This window comes from Gossypium hirsutum, chromosome D03 (assembly GCF_007990345.1).
Source record: "Gossypium hirsutum isolate 1008001.06 chromosome D03, Gossypium_hirsutum_v2.1, whole genome shotgun sequence".
NCBI classification, from domain to species: Eukaryota; Viridiplantae; Streptophyta; class Magnoliopsida; order Malvales; family Malvaceae; genus Gossypium; species Gossypium hirsutum.
In genome coordinates, this window is record NC_053439.1 from 33,449,529 (window position 1) to 33,456,767 (window position 7,239).

Sequence of the window (7,239 nt, forward strand, 5' to 3'; positions counted from 1 at the left end):
GCTAAGCCTGACCCACAAATAAATCAAATTATTTATGGTGTGATGTGATTATTTTCGAGTCTAGGAGAGCAACACAGCATTATCAAATGCGAAAGTGGAAGATGGATAGTTGAATAGGAGTAGCTCTATTGGTGATTGTTTTTTTTAAAGAAATTGCGTTATAAAACATATGTTTTATAAAAAATATAATGCTAATTTTTAGTTTGAGAATAAAATTTAGGCCGTTAATTGAGTTTTAAAACTCCACTAAGTATAATTTAAAAAATGATATATATTTGGTTTAGGATGTAGTTATCTATAATTACATATAAAAGGAGAATTTATAAATTTACTCTACATATAATGCCTTGAGCTTTTGACACTTGTCCTTTTTTTTATGGCCCGTGGACGTCATGAGAAGGGAGAAAAAAGAAATTATGTGTCATTTTTCAGATTAAAATACATTGTACGTGTTTGTATTTTTTTAATTTAAAATTTAATTTTTGTACTCTATTTGTTTGTATTTGTTTTATTTTATCTTATGTTGTTTTTAAATCATGCATTAATTATTTAATTCTGTGCTTAATTTATTATCAGGATTCAATTTAAAGAAAAAAAATTATGTGTTTGTGTTCTTAATCTATAATGATTTGATTTTTAATTATTTAAATAATTTATCTTACTTAATTATTTTAATTTAATGTTATTTAAATAGATTAGCTTACTCATTTAACATCAGAACATGTTTGAAATCAATCTTTAATACTAAAATCAATATTTTTTATGTATAAGTATCAAATTGAAATTTTTATCAAAGTTTAAAGCTATTCATACCATTATCCCTAACAAATAACACAAAGATACACTACTTTTCTTTGTAGGTGTGATACTTAGGGCTGGTTTAGTATTACTTTGGAGAGAAAAGTTATGCTAAACAAATAAATTTTTTTGTGAGATTTTTGGCTTTTTAAAAGTATTCTTGGCCAAATAAAAAAGTTAAAATTTTTAATTTTTCTTCACTCAAAAACACTTTTTTATCCCTCATTCAACAGTACTTTCCATTCTTTTTTTCCCTCCAGTTCTCCCTTCTTCAATTTTCTAAAAATTATCTGTGAGGACTTGCCCTTCTTCTTCAAGATATGCTTTCTTTTTCCTTTTCTAGAATCTTCTTAAGATCTACTTTTTTTAGGAATTTCAATGTTGACGAGGGTTTTTGCTGCTCTCTCTCTCTCCTCCCCTAATCTCATCTTATCATTTCAACTCCCCATTTAATTTTCTCGTTTTTTTCCCCGTTTCAGGTTAAGCTCTTTTTACCTGCCTTCTCTTTCTCCTTTGATTTTCTTGGGTTTTCTATTTGGTTGCTGAGAAATATCTTAATGGCATTGATTCTGTTGCTAGATTGTATCCACAGAAAATAGAAAAAGAATGCCAAAACTCTATTGCACATGCATCTCGTTCAAGGAGTTTTGATTTTCCTTCTTGTTTCTTACTGTTTCTCTGGAACCAAACAGTTCAACAGGTTTGTTATTCTTTTCAATTAATTGAAAAGTAGATCATTTTAAAGGTAATTGATGTTCTGAGTGATGGGTGTCGGTTATTTTGGTATAATAATTTATGGGTTTGTTATTTTAGGACTACATGCACATCTGATTTTTTTTTTATAACAGATTTGCTTGTCTATAACACATCTGATGTTTATTTTCTTGATTTTGTTTCATTATTAAGCTGGCCGAATGTGTGATTAAGGCTACTTAAAAGTTAGTTAAAATGATGTCTGAAAATAAATAAATTTGGTTGCCTTAGATGGTATTTATGACGTCTGTATACTGCTGTTAATAGAGGATTAATGGCAGTAGTAGAATGTTTGTTTAAGGCTACTTAATTAAAATGATGTCTGAAAAGTATTAATTTGGTTGTTTTAAATGTTTGGAAACTTTTTTAAGACTGGAATTAATGGTGTCCGAATGGTATTTTAATGCTGTTTAAAGGTTAGTTTAGAGATGTCTGAAAGAGTAAATTGGTTGGGTTAAATGTTGCGAAAATTATGGTGCCTGGAAGTTTTAATTTGGACGATCAATGCCATGTTTGATGTTGAATATTTCTGTTACGTAGGACAAATTAAATAAGTTAATGTCCATTAAAAATACTGATTTAAATGAGTGTAATGCTGTCCAAAGTAAAGACAAATTATATGTATTGTGCAAGTGAAATTTTGTAAAATTGCTGTTGCATGTTTGCTGTCCGAGGCAACCCTTACATATATGTGAGTGTGAAATACAGTACAAAACTTGGATTCAATTTTTGTGATGCAGATTTATATATAAATTGCCAGCATTTTCAGGGCCATTTTGAATGTATTTTTGTGGAGTCATATTTGTATAATGGTACCCTAACTTAGATTTGATTTTATGGTAGATTGAAATACAACAAAAGTATCAGCATTTTTTTTAATAGAATCTGATTTGTGAAGTAGTAGTGGAAGAGGACTTACCTTTCTTCTTCAAAGATACATCTTTTGATCTTTGTTCCTTCAAGGTATGTTTTTTTTATATTATTTTCTTTTTCTTTTTCCTTTCCTACTTTCTCTTTGAGAGTTAAATGGTTTTGGTCTCCATCTATGATTTGATTGTTAGCTTTACTGGCTGAAACAAATATGTTCTTATGCATAATAGATGAGTACTTCAGTGGTTGAAGTTAATGATGAAAAGGTCAAAGCAATGTGGATAAGAGATTGACAAAAATATTTTGTGGGATTTGTATTAAAGAGATATTGAAAGGCAATAGACCTGGTACTCTTTTCACAAAAGATGGATGGCTAAAAATAATGACCAACTTCGAGAAAGAAACAAGTAAGGCTTATTCACAAAGACAACTTAAAAATAGGCAACTTAAAAATAGGTGGAATGCCTTGAAAAAAGAATGAAAGGCTTGGAAGAAACTTAAAGTTGAAGATACTGGTCTAGGGTGGAATTCTATAAAAAGAACCGTTGATGCATCGAATGATTGGTGGGAAAGTAGGCTAAAGGTACATTAATAATTCTTAACATTTTTGTTTTTTTTTCTTATTTATGAGGTTATTGATAATTTCTTATTAAGCTACCAATTTATATGTAGGTTGTGCCTGAAGCTAAAAAATTTAGAACATCAGACATTGATCTTGAATATGAAGGGAAGTTGGACTAGATGTTCATGGTGGTAATTGCAACCGGTGATAAAGCATGGTCACCATCTTCTGGTACATTCTGTAATGAATTTTTTGAGGATGTTAACAATGACATACCTGAAGAGAATGAGGAAGAAAATGCGAGAAATGATGTTCACATTTTTAATGATGTTCATATTGATGGAAACAGTCAAAAAAGAAAAACGTCTTAAATATCCACTTAACATTTTAAAATTGGAATGAAGAAATCCTTAAAGCAAATTGGAAGGGTTTTAAGATTGTCTAGTCAAATTGAAAAATTATGCAATGCAGTTGACAATATGAGTCAAGACACATGTAGTTTGACTCCTGTTATGAATCCATATGGTATTCCACAAGTAGTCAAACTTCTTGATAACATGTCGGAGGAAGTTCTAGAATCTAGTCCGCTATACTTTTTCTCACTAAAATTATTACTCAATAAGGACAAGCGAATTATATTTTTATCAATTAATCCCAAGATTAGAGCTTTGTGGCTTAAGACAAAAATGGAGGAGAGTTGAAAATTTTCTAGTCTTCTAGGGTCTTGAGATATCTACAATGTGACTAAACAACAATGTTAAACTACTTTTATCAATAGTTGTTTATGCTTGGTTTTTGGATATTGAATTTATGTTCTATTTATTTATGTGTAATATAGTTTTATCAATGGTTCCTTATGTTTGATTTTGGATATAAAATTTGTTCATAGGTGATGAGTATGGTTGACAATTCCAACGATGATGAAAGTGATGATGAAAAGGAAAAGAAAGAAATTTCACAATGCATGGAATGCTTTAACCGATTATTTGTTGTTGCATATTCTTCTGTGCAATTATATTATGAGAAGTATATATTGAAGCAACTATGCATGGATTCAGAACAATCAAGTGAGGCATGAATCCGAGAGATCTTTAACTATAACACCCCTAACCCGTATCTATCGCTGAAACAGAGTTACGAAGCATTACCGGAGTTTACAGAACAATTAAACAGATATTTCGTATAATATAACAATCATGTCGAAAACCAATTGAAATCAAACATATTGTCCCTTATACGAGCCATCGGGGCCCAAAATACATATTAGGAACAAGTAGGGACTAAATGGGGTACTCAAAGAATTTTTCAAGAAACATTAGAAATTTTCAAAGCTGCAGGGGTTACATGGCTGTGTGACTCACACAGTCAGGAGACATGCCCATTTTAATTTTAAAATACTTTTAAAATGATTTTTTATTTTTTTTATTTTTAAAATAATTTTTTAATGTTTATTTTAAAAATGGGCCTGGCCGGGCTGGGCTCGGGCTTATGATTTTTTTTTCGGGCAGGGCCTGGGCAAAATTTCAGGCCCATATTTCGGGCCGGGACGGGCCCTGGCGTAGGAAGCGGGCCGAAAATTTTTTCCCGAACCCGGCCCATGGACAGGTTTACTATTGCATAAAACACAAAATACACAAAATTTGCCCACACAATATAAGAGCCGAATATTCCTAGTACTCATACAAGTCCACACATTTCATTTATTTCACATTTTAGTCCCCCAAAAATTTAATTTCACAATTTAACCCTAATTACTCAATTTCACCAAAAATTCAAAGACAAAACATGTTAATCTTTCACCTATCTTTCATATTTTATCATCAACTAACAAAAACCTCAAGCATTCATGAATATAATATCTCAAAATCACTATTAAATTCTAAAATTAAAGTTTGGGCTAGATAGAACACAAAGCAACGATCACAAAAACGTAAAAATCATCAAAAATCGAGACCAAAACATACCTTAATCAAGCTAAACAATTGCTGAAACCCTAAAAGCCATAGTTGAGTTCTTCCTAGCTAATATTCGGCTTGGAAAAGATGAATGAATGGGAAATTTTAACTTAATTTTAATTATAAAGTTTAATTTACCAAATGACCAAATTAACCTTATTAATATAAATTTATAAAACACATATACTAAGGTCACTAATGTAATATGCTGCCCGCTATCTAATTTATGGGCTAATTTCTTCTTAACTCCTCCCATTTTAAAAGACAACAACAATTGGGTGCTTTTAAATTTGACCCCTAATTTTTTTAATTTAACGCGATTAAGCCCTTTTTATCAAATTGATCACTCAAACGATCAAATTTTGTTACGAAATTTTCACACATAGTAATTCACATATTGTAAATGCCAAAAATAATTTTAAAATATTTTTTGACTCGGATTTGTGGTCCCGAAACCACTTTGTCCGATTAGGGTCAAAATTAGAGTGTTACAACTCTCCCCCCTTAGAGATTTTCGTCCCCGAAAATCTTATCGGTGAATAGGTTTGGATAACGTTCTTTCATTACATCCTCTAGCTCTCAAGTTGCTTCTTCGACTCTATGTTTATGTCACAGTACTTTAACTAACGGAATTCTCTTGTTTCGTAACTCTTTAACTTCACGAGCCAAAATATTAATCGGTTATTCTTCGTATGACATATCAGATTTAATCTCAACCTCTGACGGATTAATCACATGTGAAGGATCAGATCAGTATCTATGAAGCATCGAAACATGGAATACATTGTGAATCTTTTCTAACTCAGGTGGCAACAACAATCTATAAGCAACCGGCCCGATATGCTCAATAATCTCATAAGGTCCAATGAATCTTGGACTTAATTTACCTTTACGACTGAGTTTGAGTATTTTCTTCCACGGCGAGACTTTCAAAAACACTTTGTCCCCAATTTGAAACTCTATATCTTTTCTTTTCAAATCTGTATATGATTTTTGACGATCCGATGCTACCTTCAAACTATCCCGAATCACTTTCACTTTCTGCTCAGTTTCTTTAATCAAATTAACCCCGTGTATCTTATCCTCGCTAAGCTCGGTCCAATACAATGGTGTACGATATTTACGATCGTATAAAGCCTCGTAAGGTGCCATTTTGATGCTAGACTGAAAACTATTATTATATGCAAATTCAATCAAAGACAAATATTATTCTCATGTACCTTCAAACTCGAGAATGCAACATCTCAACATATCCTCAAGTATCTGAATAATTCGTTCGGACTGACCATCTGTTTGGGGATGAAAAGCTATGCTAAAGTGTAGTTTCATCCCGAAAGCATCTTGCAGTTTCTTCCAAACCACGATGTGAATCTCGGGTCTCTGTCTGAAACTATAGAAATAGGTACACCATGCAATCTCAAAATATGTGAAACGTATATCTCAGCTAGCTTATCAAGTGAATAATCTGTTCGAACTGAAAGAAAATGTGCCAATTTAGTCAATCTATCCACAACAACCCAAATAACATCTTTCTTGCTCGGTGTCAACGGTAAACCAGATACAAAATCCATCGTGACTTTGTCTCATTTCCATTCAGGTATCATGATCGGTTGAAGCAACCCAGAAGGTACCTGATGTTTAGCTTTTACTTGCTGACAAATTAAACATTTCAAAACAAAGTTAGAAATGTCTCATTCCATACCGCGCCACCAATAGTGCTGTTTTAGATCATTATACATTTTCATGCTACCCGGGTGAATGGATAATCGACTATTATGAGCTTCATTCAAGATCATCTGAATTAACTCTAAATTTTTCGAAACACATAATCGGTTTTTGTACCTCAAGCAATCTAAATCAACATGAAACTCTAAATCAACGTTTAAGTCACACTGAGCCCGTTTTGCAATTAATTCCTCATCGGCTTTCTGAGCTTCACAAATCTGTTGAACAAATAGTGGTTTTCCTTTCGACTCAGCTATTATCGTACCATCATCAGACATAGCTATATGAGCGTTCAATGCACGCAAAGCAAACAGTGATTTTTGACTTAAAGCATCAGCGACAACATTAGCTTTTCCTGGATGATAATCAATGACAAGCTCGTAATCTTTTAGCAACTCTAACCACTGTCGCTGTCTCAAATTCAGATCCTTCTGAGTCATCAAATATTTTAGCTTTTTGTGATAAGAATAAACATGACATTTTTCACCGAACAAATAATGGTGCCATATCTTCAATGCAAATACAATAGCTGCCAACTCCAAATCATGTGTCGGATAATTCTTTTCGTGCGGTTTT

The 7,239-nt window shown here is 32.1% G+C and overlaps 1 long non-coding RNA gene across 6 annotated transcripts; it reads left to right on the forward strand.

Annotated features, from left to right (window-relative positions):
* Window positions 1–909: 909 nt before the first annotated feature.
* Window positions 910–4,046, forward strand: LOC107950747 (uncharacterized). Of its 6 annotated transcripts, XR_005911282.1 has the most exons (5): window positions 935–1,277; window positions 1,378–1,498; window positions 2,395–2,514; window positions 2,652–3,004; window positions 3,094–3,361. It is a non-coding gene; the product is annotated as an uncharacterized lncRNA (long non-coding RNA). The 6 variants fall into 6 exon arrangements; XR_001698195.2 differs by having other exon boundaries at window positions 924–1,277; window positions 2,395–3,004; XR_005911281.1 differs by having other exon boundaries at window positions 952–1,498.
* Window positions 4,047–7,239: the final 3,193 nt, after the last annotated feature.